The sequence below is a fragment of the Schistocerca serialis genome, chromosome 5, assembly GCF_023864345.2.
Source record: "Schistocerca serialis cubense isolate TAMUIC-IGC-003099 chromosome 5, iqSchSeri2.2, whole genome shotgun sequence".
In the NCBI taxonomy this organism is placed as follows: Eukaryota; Metazoa; Arthropoda; class Insecta; order Orthoptera; family Acrididae; genus Schistocerca; species Schistocerca serialis.
The window spans coordinates 815,708,104-815,726,325 of NC_064642.1; positions in this window are offsets into that span (position 1 = coordinate 815,708,104).

Sequence of the window (18,222 nt, forward strand, 5' to 3'; positions counted from 1 at the left end):
CAATGCCAACATAAGTACAAGAGGACTGACTCTCTAACTTTCTATGATTCGAACCTCTCCTGTGAGTCCAGTTTTAGATTCCGATGCTTAACTTCAGGTTTACTGGATACCTTGGACCTTCTTATTGACGATGAAACACAGGAATTGCATCGGAATTAAATTCAAAAGCCACAATGCCGACTTAAGTACAAGAGGAGTGACACTTTAACTTTCTATGAATCGAACCTCTCCTGTGAGTCCAGTTTTAGATTCCGATGCTTCACTTCAGGATTACTGTATCCCTTGGACCTTCTTATTGACGATGAAACACAGATATTGCATCCGAGTATAATACAAAAGGCACAATGCCGACTTAAGTACGGGAGGATTGACACTCTAACGTTCTATGTTTTGAACCTCTCCTGTGAGTCCAGTTTTAGATTCCGATGCTTCACTTCAGGTTTACTGAATCCCTTAGACCTTCTTATTGACGATGAAACACAGAAATTCCATCCGAATTCAGTACAAAAGGCACAATGGCGACTTAAGTAAAAGAGAACTGACACTCTAAAATTCTATGATTTAAATCTCTAATGTGAGTCCAGTTTTAGATTCCGATGCTTCACTTAAGGTTTACTGTATCCATCGGACTTTCTTATTGACGATGAAACACGGAAATTGAATCCGAATTTGATACAAAAGGCACAATGCCGGCTTAAGTACAAGAGGACTGACACTCTCACTTTCTATGATTTGAACCTCTCCTGTGAGTCCAGTTTTTGATTCCGATGCTTCACTTCAGGTTTACTGTATACCTTGCACCTTCTTATTGACGATGAAACACAGAAATTGCATCCGAATGTAATACAAAATTCACAATGCCAACTTAAGTACAAGAGGACTGACACTCTCACTATCTATGATTTGAACCTCTCCTGTGAGTCCAGTTTTAGATTCCGATGCTTCACTTCAGGTTTACTGTATTCCTTGGACCTTCTTATTGACGATGAAACACAGAAATTGCATCCGAATTTAATACAAAAGGCACAATGCTGACTTAAGTAAAAGAGGACTGACACTCTAACTTTCTATGATTGAAACCTCTCCTGTGAGTCCAGTTTTTAGATTCCAATGTTTCACTTCAGGATTACTGTATCCCTTGGACCCTCTTATTGACAATGAAACGCAGAAATTGCATCCGAATTTAGTACAAAAGGCACAATGCCGACTTAAGTACAAGAGGACAGACACTCTCATTTTCTATGATTTGAACCTCTTCTGTGAGTCCAGTTTTAGATTCCGATGCTTCACTTCAGGTTAACTGAATCCCCTGGACCTTCTTATGGCGATGAAACACAGAAAATGCATTGGAATTAAATTCAAAAGGCACAATGCCGACTTAAGTACAAGAAGACTGACACTCTAACTTTCTATGGTTTGAACCTCTCCTGTGGGTCCAGTTTTAGATTCCGATGCTTCACTTCAGGTTTACTGTATACCTTGCACCTTCTTTTTTACGATGAAACACAGAAATTGCATCCGAATGTAATACAAAAGGCACAATGCCAACTTAAGTACAAGAGGACTGACACTCTCACTTTCTATGATTTGAACCTCTCCTGTGAGTCCAGTTTTAGATTCTGATGCTTCACTTCAGGTTTACTGTATCCCTTGGACCTTTTTATTGACGATGAAACACAGAAATTGCATCCGAAATTAATACAAAAGGCACAATGCTGACTTAAATAAAAGAGGACTGATACTCTCACTTTCTATGATTTGAACCTCTCCTGTGAGTCCAGGTTAGATTCTGATGCTTCACTTCAGGTTTACTGTATACCTTGGACCTTCTTATTGACAATGAAGCACAGAAATTGCATCGGAATTAAATTCAAAAGGCACAATGCCGAGTTACGTACAAGACGACTGACACTCCAACTTTATATGATTTGAATCTCTCCTGTGAGTCCAGTTTTAGATTCCGATGCTTCACTTCAGGTTTACTGAATACCTTGCACCTTCTTATTGAGAAAGGAAAAACCCAGAAATTTCTTATTGACGATGTAGCACAGAAATTGCATCGGAATTAAATTCAAAAGGCACAATGCCGACTTAAGTACAAGAGGACTGACTCTCTAACTTTCTATGATTTGAACCTCTCCTGTGAGTCCAGTTTTAGATTCCGATGCTTCACTTCAGATTTACTGTATCCCTTGGACCTTCTTATTGAGGATGAAACAAAGAAATTGCATCCGAATTTAATACAAAAGGCACAATGCCGACTTAAGTACAAGAGGACTGACACTCTACCTATCTATGATTTGAAACCCTCCTGTGAGTCGAGCTTTAGATTCCGATGCTTCACGACAGGTTTACTGTATACCTTGGACCTTCTTATTGACGATGAAACACAGGAATTGCATCGGAATTAAATTCAAAAGCCACAATGCCGACTTATGTACAAGAGGACTGACACTCCAACTTTCTGTGATTTGAACCTCTCCTGTGAGTCCAGTTTTAGATTCCGATGCTTCACTTCAGGTTTACTGTGTACCTTGGACCTTCTTACTGACGATGAAGCACAGAAATTGCATCGGAATTAAATTCAAAAGTCACAATGCCGTGTTAAGTGCAAGAGGACTGACACTCTAACTTTCTATGATTTGAACCTCCACTGTGAGTCCAGCTTTAGATTCCGATGCTTAACTTCAGGTTTACTAAATACCTTGGACCTTCGAATTGACGATGAAACACAGAAATTGGATCGGAATTAAATTCGAAATTCACACTGCCGACTTAAGTACAAGAGGAGTAACACTCTAACTTACTATGATTTGAACCTCTCCTGTGAGTCCAGTTTTAGATGCCGATGTTACACTTCAGTTTTACTGTATACCATGGGCTATCTTATTGACGATGAAGCACAGAAATTGCATCGGAATTAAATTCAAAAGGCACAATGCCGACTTAAGTACAAGAGGACTGACTCTCTAACTTTCAATGATTTGAACCTCTCCTGTGAGTCCAGTTTTAGATTCCGATGCTTCACTTCAGGTTTACTGTATCCCTTGGAAATTCTTATTGAGGATGAAACACAGAAATTGCATCCGAATTTAATACAAAAGGCACAACGCCGACTTAAGTACAAGAGGACTGACACACAAACTTTCTATGATTTGACCCTCTCCTGTGAGTCCAGTTTTAGATTCCGATGCTTCACTTCAGGTTTACTGTACTCCTTGGACCTTCTTATTGACGATGAAACACAGAAATTGCATCCGAATTTAATACAAAAACACAATGCCGACTTAAGTACAAGAGGACTGACACTCTCAATTTCTATGACATGAACCTCCCCTGTGAGTCCAGCTCTGGATTCCGATGCGTCACTTCGGGTTTACTGTATACCTTGCACCTTCTTATTGACGACGAAACACAGAAATTGCATCCGAATTTTATACAAAAGGCATAATGCCGACTTAAGTACAAGAGGACTGACACACAAACTTTCTATGATTTGACCCTCTCCTGTGAGTCCAGTTTTAGATTCCGATGCTTCACTTCAGGTTTACTGTATACCTTGCACCTTCTTATTGACGATGAAACACAGAAATTGCATCGGAAATAAATTCAAAAGGCACAATGCCGAGTTAAGTACAAGAGGACTGACACTCCAACTTTGTATGATTTGAACCTGTCCTGTGAGTCCAGTTTTAGATTCCGATGCTTCACTTCAGGTTTACTGTGTACCTTGGACCTTCTTATTGACGATGAAGCACAGAAATTGCATCGGAATTAAATTCAAAAGTCACAATGCCGAGTTAGGTACAAGTGGACTGACAACATAACTTCCTATGATTTGAACCTCTACTGTGAGTCCGCTTTAGATTCTAATGCTTCACTTCAGGTTTACTGTATCCCTTGGACCTTCTCATTGACGATGAAACACAGAAATTGCATCCGAATTTAATACAAATGCACAATGCCGACTTAAGTACAAGAGGACTGACACTCTAAAATTCTATGATTTGAACCTCTAATGTGAGTCCAGTTTTAGATTCCAATGCTTCACTTCAGGTTTACTGTATCCCTTGGACCTTCTTATTGACGATGAAACACAGAAATTGCTTCCGAATTTAATACAAAAGGCACAATGCCGACTTAAGTACAAGTGGACTGACACTCTAAATTTCTATTATTTGAATCTCTAATGTGAGTCCAGTTTTAGACTCCGATGCTTCAATTCAGGTTTACTGTATCCCTCTCTACATTCTTTATGACGATGAAGCACAGAAATTGCATCGGAATTAAATTCAAAAGGCTCAATGCCGACATAATTACAAGAAGACTGACACTCTCTCTTTCTACGATTTGAACCACTCCTGTGCGTCCAGTTTTAGATTCCGATGCTTCACTTAAGGTTTACTGTATCCCTTGGACCTTCTTATTGACGATGAAACACGGAAATTGCATCCGAATTTAATACAAAAGGCACAATGCCGGCTTAAGTACAAGAGGACTGAAACTCTCACTTTCTATGATTTGAACCTCTCCTGTGAGTCCAGTTTGAGATTCCGATGCCTCACTTCGGGTTTACTGTATACCTTGCACCTTCTTATTGACGATGATACACAGAAATTGCATCCGAATGTAATACAAAAGGCACAATGCCAACTTAAGTACAAGAGGACTGACACTCTCACTTTCTATGATTTGAACCTTTCCTGTGAGTCCAGTTTTAGATTAAGATGCATCACTTGAGGTTTACTGTATCCCTTGGACCTTCTTATTGACGATGAAACACAGAAATTGCATCCGAAATTAATACAAAAGGCACAATGCTGACTTAAGTAAAAGAGGACTGACACTATCACTTTCTATGATTTGAACCTCTCCTGTGAGTCCAGTTTTAGATTCCGATGCTTCACTTCAGGTTTACTGTATTCCTTGGACCTTCTTATTGACGATGAAACACAGAAATTGCATCGGAATTAAATTCAAAAGGCACAATGACGACTTAAGTACAACAGGACTGAAACTCTAACTTATTATGATTTGAACCTCTCCTGTGAGTTCAGTTTTAGATTCCTATGCTTCACTTCAGGTTTACTGTATCCCTTGGACCTTCTTATTGACGATGAAACACAGAAATTGTATCCGAATTTAATACAAAAGGCACAATGCCAACATAAGTACAAGAGGACTGACTCTCTAACTTTCTATGATTCGAACCTCTCCTGTGAGTCCAGTTTTAGATTCCGATGCTTAACTTCAGGTTTACTGGATACCTTGGACCTTCTTATTGACGATGAAACACAGGAATTGCATCGGAATTAAATTCAAAAGCCACAATGCCGACTTAAGTACAAGAGGAGTGACACTTTAACTTTCTATGAATCGAACCTCTCCTGTGAGTCCAGTTTTAGATTCCGATGCTTCACTTCAGGATTACTGTATCCCTTGGACCTTCTTATTGACGATGAAACACAGATATTGCATCCGAGTATAATACAAAAGGCACAATGCCGACTTAAGTACGGGAGGATTGACACTCTAACGTTCTATGTTTTGAACCTCTCCTGTGAGTCCAGTTTTAGATTCCGATGCTTCACTTCAGGTTTACTGAATCCTTTAGACCTTCTTATTGACGATGAAACACAGAAATTCCATCCGAATTCAGTACAAAAGGCACAATGGCGACTTAAGTAAAAGAGAACTGACACTCTAAAATTCTATGATTTAAATCTCTAATGTGAGTCCAGTTTTAGATTCCGATGCTTCACTTAAGGTTTACTGTATCCCTCGGACTTTCTTATTGACGATGAAACACGGAAATTGAATCCGAATTTGATACAAAAGGCACAATGCCGGCTTAAGTACAAGAGGACTGACACTCTCACTTTCTATGATTTGAACCTCTCCTGTGAGTCCAGTTTTTGATTCCGATGCTTCACTTCAGGTTTACTGTATACCTTGCACCTTCTTATTGACGATGAAACACAGAAATTGCATCCGAATGTAATACAAAATTCACAATGCCAACTTAAGTACAAGAGGACTGACACTCTCACTATCTATGATTTGAACCTCTCCTGTGAGTCCAGTTTTAGATTCCGATGCTTCACTTCAGGTTTACTGTATCACTTGGACCTTCTTATTGACGATGAAACACAGAAATTGCATCCGAATTTAATACAAAAGGCACAATGCTGACTTAAGTAAAAGAGGACTGACACTCTAACTTTCTATGATTGAAACCTCTCCTGTGAGTCCAGTTTTTAGATTCCAATGTTTCACTTCAGGATTACTGTATCCCTTGGACCCTCTTATTGACAATGAAACGCAGAAATTGCATCCGAATTTAGTACAAAAGGCACAATGCCGACTTAAGTACAAGAGGACAGACACTCTCATTTTCTATGATTTGAACCTCTTCTGTGAGTCCAGTTTTAGATTCCGATGCTTCACTTCAGGTTAACTGAATCCCCTGGACCTTCTTATGGCGATGAAACACAGAAAATGCATTGGAATTAAATTCAAAAGGCACAATGCCGACTTAAGTACAAGAAGACTGACACTCTAACTTTCTATGGTTTGAACCTCTCCTGTGGGTCCAGTTTTAGATTCCGATGCTTCACTTCAGGTTTACTGTATACCTTGCACCTTCTTTTTTACGATGAAACACAGAAATTGCATCCGAATGTAATACAAAAGGCACAATGCCAACTTAAGTACAAGAGGACTGACACTCTCACTTTCTATGATTTGAACCTCTCCTGTGAGTCCAGTTTTAGATTCTGATGCTTCACTTCAGGTTTACTGTATCCCTTGGACCTTTTTATTGACGATGAAACACAGAAATTGCATCCGAAATTAATACAAAAGGCACAATGCTGACTTAAATAAAAGAGGACTGATACTCTCACTTTCTATGATTTGAACCTCTCCTGTGAGTCCAGGTTAGATTCTGATGCTTCACTTCAGGTTTACTGTATACCTTGGACCTTCTTATTGACAATGAAGCACAGAAATTGCATCGGAATTAAATTCAAAAGGCACAATGCCGAGTTACGTACAAGACGACTGACACTCCAACTTTATATGATTTGAATCTCTCCTGTGAGTCCAGTTTTAGATTCCGATGCTTCACTTCAGGTTTACTGAATACCTTGCACCTTCTTATTGAGAAAGGAAAAACCCAGAAATTTCTTATTGACGATGTAGCACAGAAATTGCATCGGAATTAAATTCAAAAGGCACAATGCCGACTTAAGTACAAGAGGACTGACTCTCTAACTTTCTATGATTTGAACCTCTCCTGTGAGTCCAGTTTTAGATTCCGATGCTTCACTTCAGATTTACTGTATCCCTTGGACCTTCTTATTGAGGATGAAACAAAGAAATTGCATCCGAATTTAATACAAAAGGCACAATGCCGACTTAAGTACAAGAGGACTGACACTCTACCTATCTATGATTTGAAACCCTCCTGTGAGTCGAGCTTTAGATTCCGATGCTTCATGACAGGTTTACTGTATACCTTGGACCTTCTTATTGACGATGAAACACAGGAATTGCATCGGAATTAAATTCAAAAGCCACAATGCCGACTTATGTACAAGAGGACTGACACTCCAACTTTCTGTGATTTGAACCTCTCCTGTGAGTCCAGTTTTAGATTCCGATGCTTCACTTCAGGTTTACTGTGTACCTTGGACCTTCTTACTGACGATGAAGCACAGAAATTGCATCGGAATTAAATTCAAAAGTCACAATGCCGTGTTAAGTGCAAGAGGACTGACACTCTAACTTTCTATGATTTGAACCTCCACTGTGAGTCCAGCTTTAGATTCCGATGCTTAACTTCAGGTTTACTAAATACCTTGGACCTTCGAATTGACGATGAAACACAGAAATTGGATCGGAATTAAATTCGAAATACACACTGCCGACTTAAGTACAAGAGGAGTAACACTCTAACTTACTATGATTTGAACCTCTCCTGTGAGTCCAGTTTTAGATGCCGATGTTACACTTCAGTTTTACTGTATACCATGGGCTATCTTATTGACGATGAAGCACAGAAATTGCATCGGAATTAAATTCAAAAGGCACAATGCCGACTTAAGTACAAGAGGACTGACTCTCTAACTTTCAATGATTTGAACCTCTCCTGTGAGTCCAGTTTTAGATTCCGATGCTTCACTTCAGGTTTACTGTATCCCTTGGAAATTCTTATTGAGGATGAAACACAGAAATTGCATCCGAATTTAATACAAAAGGCACAACGCCGACTTAAGTACAAGAGGACTGACACTCTACTTATCTATGATTTGAAACTCTCCTGTGAGTCGAGCTTTAGATTCCGATGCTTCACGTCAGGTTTACTGTATACCTTGGACCTTCTTAATGACGATGAAACACAGGAATTGCATCGGAATTAAATTCAAAAGCCACAATGCCGACTTTTGAACAAGAGGAGTGACACTCCAACTTTCTATGATTTGAACCTCTCCTGTGAGTCCAGCTTTAGATTCCGATGCTTCCCTTCAGGTTTACTGTATACCTTGGACCTTCTTATTGACGATGAAACGCAGAAATTGCATCGGAATGAAATTCGAAATTCACAATGCCGACTTAAGTACAAGGGGAGTGACACTCTAACTTTCTATGATTTGAACCTCTCCTGTGAGTCCAGTTTTAAGTTCCGATGCTTAACCTCAGGTTCACTGTATACCTTTGACCATCGTATTGATGGTGAAACACAGAAATTGCATCGGAATTAAATTCAAAAGGCACAATGCCGACTTAAGTACAAGAGGACTGACACTCTAACTTTCTATGATTTGAACCTCTCCTGTGAGTCCAGTTTCAGATTCCGAAGCTTCACTTCAGGTTTACTATATCCCTTGTACCTTCTTATTGACGATTAAACACAGAAATTGCATCCGAATTTAATACAAAAGCCACAATGCCGACCTCAGTTCAAGAGGACAAACACTCTAACTTTCTACGACTTGAACTTCTCCTGTGAGTCCAGTTCTAGATTCCGATGCTTAACCTCAGGTTCACTGTATACCTTGGACCATCGTATTGATGGTGAAACACAGAAATTGCATCGGAATTAAATTCAAAAGGCACAATGCCGACTTAAGTACAAGAGGACTGACACTCCCACTTTCTATGATTTGATCCTCTCCTGTGAGTACAGTTTTTGATTCCGATGCTTCACTTCAGGTTTACTGTGTACCTTGCACCTTCTTATTGACGATGAAGCACAGAAATTGCATCGGAATTAAATTCAAAAGTCACAATGCCGTGTTAAGTACAAGAGGACTGACACTCTAACTCTCTATGATTTGAACTTCCACTGTGAGTCCAGCTATAGATTCCGATGCTTCACTTCAGGTTTACTGTGTACCCTAGACGTTCGTATTGACGATGAAACACAGAAATTGTATCGGAATTAAATTCAAAAGGCACAATGCCAACTTAAGTACAAGAGGACTGACACTCTAACTTTCTATGATTTGAATCTCTCCTGTGATTCCAGTTTTAGATTCCGATGCGTCCCTTCAGGTTTACTGTATCCCTTGGACGTTCTTATTGACGATGAAACACAGAAATTGTATCCGAATTTAATACAAAAGGCACAATGCCGACTTAAGTACAAGAGGACTGACACTCTAACTTTCATTGATTTGAACCTCTCCTGTGAGTCCACTTTTAGATGCCCATGTTACACTTCAGTTTTACTGTATACCATGGACTTTCTTATAGACGATGAAGCACAGAAATTGCATCGGAATTAAATTCAAAAGGCACAATGCCGACTTAAGTACAAGAGGACTGACTCTCTAACTTTCTATGATTTGAAGCTCTAATGTGAGTCCAGTTTCAGATTCCGATGCTTCACTTCAGGTTTACTGTATCCCTTGGACCTTCTTATTGAGGATGAAACAAAGAAATTGCATCCGAATTTAATACAAAAGGCACAATGCCGACTTAAGTACAAGAGGACTGACACTCTACCTATCTATCATTTGAAACCCTCCTGTGAGTCGAGCTTTAGATTCCGATGCTTCACGACATTTTTACTGTATACCTTGGACCTTCTTATTGACGATGCAACACAGGAATTGCATCGGAATTAAATTCAAAAGCCACAATGCCGACTTACGTACAAGAGGACTGACACTCCAACTTTCTATGATTTGAACCTCTCCTGTGAGTCCAGTTTTAGATTCCGATGCTTCACTTCAGGTTTACTGTGTACCTTGGACCTTCTTATTGACGATGTAGCACAGAAATTGCATCGGAATTAAATTCAAAAGTCACAATGCCGTGTTAAGTAAAAGAGGACTGACACTCTAACTTTCTATAATTTGAACCTCCACCGTGAGTCCAGCTTTAGATTCCGATGCTTCACTTCAGGTTTACTGTGTACCTTAGACGTTCTTATTGACGATGAAACACCGAAATTGTATCGGAATTAAATTGAAATTTCACAATGCCGACTTAAGTACATGAGGACTGACACTCTAACTTTCTATGATTTGAATCTCTCTTGTGAGTCCAGTTTTAGATTCCGATGCTTCCCTTCAGGTTTACTGTATCCCTTGGACGTTCTTATTGACGATGGAACACAGAAATTGTATCCGAATTCAATACAAAAGGCACAATGCCGACTTAAGTACAAGAGGACTGTCACTCTAATTTTCTATGATTTGAATCCCTCCTCTGAGTCCAGTTTTAGATTCCGAAACTTCCCTTGAGGTTTACTTTATCCCTTGATCGTTCTTATTGACGATGAAACACAGAAATTGTATCAGAATTTAATACAAAAAGCACAATGCCGACTTAAGTACAAGAGGACTGACACTCTAACTTTCTATGATTTGAACCTCTCCTGTGAGTCCAGTTTTAGATCCTGAAGCTCCACTTCAGGTTTACTGTATCCCTTGGACGTTCTTATTGACGATGAAACACAGAAATTGCATCCAAATTTAATTCAAAAGTCATAATGCCGACTTAAGTACAAGAGGACTGACACTCTAACTTTCTATGTTTTGAACCTGTCCTGTGAGTCCAGTTTTAGATTCCGATGCTTAACTTCAGGTGTACTGAATACCTTGGACCTTCGAATTGACGATGAAACACAGAAATTGCATCGGAATTAAATTCGAAATTCACAATGCCGACTTAAGTACAAGAGGAGTAGCACTCTAACTTTCTATGATTTGATCCTCTCCTGTGAGTACAGTTTTTGATTCCGATGCTTCACTTCAGGTTTACTGTGTACCTTGCACCTTCTTATTGACGATGAAGCACAGAAATTGCATCGGAATTAAATTCAAAAGTCACAATGCCGTGTTAAGTACAAGAGGACTGACACTCTAACTCTCTATGATTTGAACTTCCACTGTGAGTCCAGCTATAGATTCCGATGCTTCACTTCAGGTTTACTGTGTACCCTAGACGTTCGTATTGACGATGAAACACAGAAATTGTATCGGAATTAAATTCAAAAGGCACAATGCCAACTTAAGTACAAGAGGACTGACACTCTAACTTTCTATGATTTGAATCTCTCCTGTGATTCCAGTTTTAGATTCCGATGCTTCCCTTCAGGTTTACTGTATCCCTTGGACGTTCTTATTGACGATGAAACACAGAAATTGTATCCGAATTTAATACAAAAGGCACAATGCCGACTTAAGTACAAGAGGACTGACACTCTAACTTTCATTGATTTGAACCTCTCCTGTGAGTCCACTTTTAGATGCCCATGTTACACTTCAGTTTTACTGTATACCATGGACTTTCTTATTGACGATGAAGCACAGAAATTGCATCGGAATTAAATTCAAAAGGCACAATGCCGACTTAAGTACAAGAGGACTGACTCTCTAACTTTCTATGATTTGAAGCTCTAATGTGAGTCCAGTTTCAGATTCCGATGCTTCACTTCAGGTTTACTGTATCCCTTGGACCTTCTTATTGAGGATGAAACAAAGAAATTGCATCCGAATTTAATACAAAAGGCACAATGCCGACTTAAGTACAAGAGGACTGACACTCTACCTATCTATCATTTGAAACCCTCCTGTGAGTCGAGCTTTAGATTCCGATGCTTCACGACATTTTTACTGTATACCTTGGACCTTCTTATTGACGATGCAACACAGGAATTGCATCGGAATTAAATTCAAAAGCCACAATGCCGACTTACGTACAAGAGGACTGACACTCCAACTTTCTATGATTTGAACCTCTCCTGTGAGTCCAGTTTTAGATTCCGATGCTTCACTTCAGGTTTACTGTGTACCTTGGACCTTCTTATTGACGATGTAGCACAGAAATTGCATCGGAATTAAATTCAAAAGTCACAATGCCGTGTTAAGTAAAAGAGGACTGACACTCTAACTTTCTATAATTTGAACCTCCACCGTGAGTCCAGCTTTAGATTCCGATGCTTCACTTCAGGTTTACTGTGTACCTTAGACGTTCTTATTGACGATGAAACACCGAAATTGTATCGGAATTAAATTGAAATTTCACAATGCCGACTTAAGTACATGAGGACTGACACTCTAACTTTCTATGATTTGAATCTCTCTTGTGAGTCCAGTTTTAGATTCCGATGCTTCCCTTCAGGTTTACTGTATCCCTTGGACGTTCTTATTGACGATGGAACACAGAAATTGTATCCGAATTCAATACAAAAGGCACAATGCCGACTTAAGTACAAGAGGACTGTCACTCTAATTTTCTATGATTTGAATCCCTCCTCTGAGTCCAGTTTTAGATTCCGAAACTTCCCTTGAGGTTTACTTTATCCCTTGATCGTTCTTATTGACGATGAAACACAGAAATTGTATCAGAATTTAATACAAAAAGCACAATGCCGACTTAAGTACAAGAGGACTGACACTCTAACTTTCTATGATTTGAACCTCTCCTGTGAGTCCAGTTTTAGATCCTGAAGCTCCACTTCAGGTTTACTGTATCCCTTGGACGTTCTTATTGACGATGAAACACAGAAATTGCATCCAAATTTAATTCAAAAGTCATAATGCCGACTTAAGTACAAGAGGACTGACACTCTAACTTTCTATGTTTTGAACCTGTCCTGTGAGTCCAGTTTTAGATTCCGATGCTTAACTTCAGGTGTACTGAATACCTTGGACCTTCGAATTGACGATGAAACACAGAAATTGCATCGGAATTAAATTCGAAATTCACAATGCCGACTTAAGTACAAGAGGAGTAGCACTCTAACTTTCTATGATTTGAACCTCTCCTGTGAGTCCGGTTTTAGATGCCGATGTTACACTTCAGTTTTACTGTATACCATGGACTTTCTTATTGACGATGAAGCACAGAAATTGCATCGGAATTAAATTCAAAAGGCACAATGCCGACTAAAGTACAAGAGGACTGACTCTCTAACTTTCTATGATTTGAACCTCTCCTGTGAGTCCAGTATTAGATTCCGATGCTTCACTTCAGGTTTACTGTATCCCTTGGAAATTCTTATTGAGGATGAAACACAGAAATTCCATCCGAATTTAATACAAAAGGCGCAATGCCGACTTAAGTACAAGAGGACTGACACTCTACTTATCTATGATTTGAAACTCTCCTGTGAGTCGAGCTTTAGATTCCGATGCTTCACGTCAGGTTTACTGGATACCTTGGACCTTCTTATTGACGATGAATCACAGGAATTGCATCGGAATTAAATTCAAAAGCCACAATGCCGACTTTTGTACAAGAGGACTGACACTCCAACTTCCTATGATTTGAACCTCTCCTGTGAGTCCAGCTTTAGATTCCGATGCTTCCCTTCAGGTTTACTGTATCCCTTGGACGTTCTTATTGACGATGAAACACAGAAGTTGTATCCGAATATAATACAAAAGGCACAATGCCGACTTAACTACAAGAGGACTGACACTCTAACTTTCTATGTTTTGAACCTGTCCTGTGAGTCCAGTTTTAGATTCCGATGCTTACCCTCAGGTTCACTGTATACCTTGGACCATCGTATTGATGGTGAAACACAGAAATTGCATCGGAATTAAATTCAAAAGGCACAATGCCGACTTAAGTACAAGAGGACTGACACTCCAACTTTCTATGATTTGAACCTCTCCTGTGAGTCCAGTTTTAGATTCCGATGCTTCACTTCAGGTTTACTGTGTACCTTGGACCTTCTTATTGACGATGAAGCACAGAAATTGCATCAGAATTAAATTCAAAAGGCACAATGCCGACTTAAGTACAAGAGGACTGACACTCCAACTTTCTATGATTTGAACCTCCACTGTGAGTCCAGCTATAGATTCCGATGCTTCACTTCAGGTTTACTGTGTACCTTAGACGTTCTTATTGACGATGAAACACAGAAATTGTATCGGAATTAAATTCAAAAGGCACAATGCCGACTCAAGTACAAGAGGACTGACACTCTATTTTTCTATGATTTGAATCTCTCCTGTGAGTCCAGTCTTAGATTCCGATGCTTCCCTTCAGGTTTACTGTAACCCTTGGACCTTCTTATTGACGATGAAACACAGAAATGGCATCCAAATTTAATTCAAAAGTCACAATGCCGACTTAAGTACAAGAGGACTGACACTCTAACTTTCTATGTTTTGAACCTGTCCTGTGAGTCCAGTTTTAGATTCCGATGCTTAACTTCAGGTTTACTGTATACCTTGGACCTTCGAATTGACGATGAAACACAGAAATTGCATCGGAATTAAATTCGAAATTCACAATGCCGACTTAAGTACAAGAGGAGTGACGCTCTAACTTTCTATGATTTGAACCTCTCCTGTGAGTCCAGTTTTAGATGCCGATGTTACACTTCAGTTTTACTGTATACCATGGACTTTCTTATTGACGATGAAGCACAGAAATTGCATCGGAATTAAATTCAAAAGGCACAATGCCGACTTAAGTACAAGAGGACTGACTCTCTAACTTTCTATGATTTGAACCTCTCCTGTGAGTCCAGTTTTAGATTCCGATGCTTCACTTCAGGTTTACTGTATCCCTTGGACCTTCTTATTGAGGATGAAACAAAGAAATTGCATCCGAATTTAATACAAAAGGCACAATGCCGACTTAAGTACAAGAGGACTGACACTCTACCTATCTATGATTTGAAACTCTCCTGTGAGTCGAGCTTTAGATTCCGATGCTTCATGTCAGGTTTACTGTATACCTTGGACCTTCTTTTTGACGATGAAACACAGGAATTGCATCGGAATTAAATTCAAAAGGCACAATGCCGACTTATGTACAAGAGGACTGACACTCCAACTTTCTATGATTTGAACCTCTCCTGTGAGTCCAGTTTTAGATTCCGTTGCTTCACTTCAGGTTTACTGTGTACCTTGAACCCTCTTATTGACGATGAAGCACAGAAATTGCATCGGAATTAAATTCAAAAGTCACAATGCCGTGTTAAGTACAAAAGGACTGACACTCTAACTTTCTATGATTTGAAACTCTCCTGTGAGTTGAGCTTTAGATTCCGATGCTTCACGTCAGGTTTACTGTATACCTTGGACCTTCATATTGACGATGAAACACAGGAATTGCATCGGAATTAAATTCAAAAGCCACAATGCCGACTTATGTACAAGAGGACTGACACTCTAACTTTCTATGATTTGAACCTCTCCTGTGAGTCCAGTTTTAGATTCTGAAGCTCCACTTCAGGTTTACTGTATCCCTCGGACCTTCTTATTGACGGTGAAACACAGAAATTGCATCCGAATTTAATTCAAAAGTCAGAATGCCGACTTAACTACAAGAGGACTGACACTCTAACTTTCTATGTTTTGAACCTGTCCTGTGAGTCCTGTTTTAGATTCCGATGCTTAACTTCTGGTTTACTGTATACCTTGGACCTTTGAATTGACGATGGAACACAGAAATTGCATCGGAATGAAATTCGAAATTCACAATGCCGACTTAAGTACAAGAGGAGTGACACTCTAACTTTCTATGATTTGAACCTCTCCTGTGAGTCCAGTTTTAGATGCCGATGTTACACTTCAGTTTTACTGTATACCACGGACTTTCTTATTGACAATGAAGCACAGAAATTGCATCGGAATTAAATTCAAAAGGCACAATGCCGACTTAAGTACAAGAGGACTGACACTCTAACTTTCTATGATTTGAACCTCTCCTGTGAGTCCAGTTTTAGATTCCGAAGCTTCACTTCAGGTTTACTATATTCCTTGTACCTTCTCATTGACGATGAAACACAGAAATGGCGTCCGAATTCAATACAAAAGCCACAATGCCGACTTGAGTTCAAGAGGACTAACACTCTAACTTTCTACGAGTTGAACTTCTCCTGTGAGTCCAGTTTTAGATTCCGGTGCTTAACCTCAGGTTCACTGTATGCTTTGGACCATCGTATTGATGGTGAAACACAGAAATTGCATCGCAATTAAATTCAAAAGGCACAATGCCGACTTAAGTACAAGAGGACTGACACTCCAAATTTCTATGATTTGAACCTCTCCTGTGAGTCCAGTTGTAGATTCCGGTGCTTCACTTCAGGTTTACTGTGTACCTTGGACCTTCTTATTGACGATGAAGCACAGAAATTGCATCGGAATTAAATTCAAAAGTCACAATGCCGTGTTAAGTACAAGAGGACTGACACTCTAACTTTCTATGATTTGAACCTCTACTGTGAGTCCAGCTATAGATTCCGATGCTTCACTTCAGGTTTACTATGTACCTTAGTCGTTCTTATTGACGACGAAACACAGAAATTGTATCGGAATTAAATTCAAAAGGCACAATGCCGACTTAAGTACAAGAGGACTGACACTCTAACTTTCTATGATTTGAATCTCTCCTGTGAGTCCAGTTTTAGATTCCGATGCTTCCCTTCAGGTTTACTGTATTCCTTGGACGTTCTTATTGACGATGAAACACAGAAATTGTATCCGAATTTAATACAAAAGGCACAATGCCGACTTAAGTACAAGAGGACTGACATTCTAACTTTCTATGATTTGAACCTCTCCTGTGAGTCCAGTTTTAGATTCTGAAGCTCCACTTCAGGTTTACTGTATCCGTTGGACCTTCTTATTGACGATGAAACACAGAAATTGCATCCGAAATTAATTCAAAAGTCACAATGCCGACTTAAGTACAAGAGGACTGACACTCTAACTTTCTATGTTTTGAACCTGTCCTGTGAGTCCAGTTTTAGATTCCGATGCTTAGCTTCAGGTTTACTGTATAACTTGAACCTTCGAATTGACGATGAAACACAGAAATTGCATAGGAATTAAATTCGAAATTCACAATGAAGACTTAAGTACAAGAGGAGTGACACTCTAACTTTCTATGATTTGAACCTCTCCTGTGAGTCCAGTTTTAGATGCCGATGTTACACTTCAGTTTTACTGTATACCATGGACTTTCGTATTGACGATGAAGCACAGAAATTGCATCGGAATTAAATTCAAAAGGCACAATGCCGACTTAAGTACAATAGGACTGACTCTCTAACTTTCAATGATTTGAACCTCTGCTGTGAGTCCAGTTTTAGATTCTGATGCTTCACTTCAGGTTCACTGTATCCCTTGGACCTTCTTATTGAGGATGAAACAAAGAAATTGCATCCGAATTTAATACAAAAGGCACAATGCCGACTTAAGTACAAGAGCACTGACACTCTACCTATCTATGATTTGAAACTCTCCTGTGAGTCGAGCTTCAGATTCCGATGCTTCACGTCAGGTTTACTGTATCCCTTGGACCTTCTTATTGAGGATGAAACAAAGAAATTGCATCCGAATTTAATACAAAAGCCACAATGCCGACTTGATTCAAGAGGACTAACACTCTAACTTTCTACGAGTTGAACTTCTCCTGTGAGTCCAGTTTTAGATTCCGGTGCTTAACCTCAGGTTCACTGTATACTTTGGACCATCGTATTGATGGTGAAACACAGAAATTGCATCGGAATTAAATTCAAAAGGCACAATGCCGACTTAAGTACAAGAGGACTGACACTCCAAATTTCTATGATTTGAACCTCTCCTGTGAGTCCAGTTGTAGATTCCGATGCTTCACTTCAGGTTTACTGTGTACCTTGGACCTTCTTATTGACGATGAAGCACAGAAATTGCATCGGAATTAAATTCAAAAGTCACAATGCCGTGTTAAGTACAAGAGGACTGACACTCTAACTTT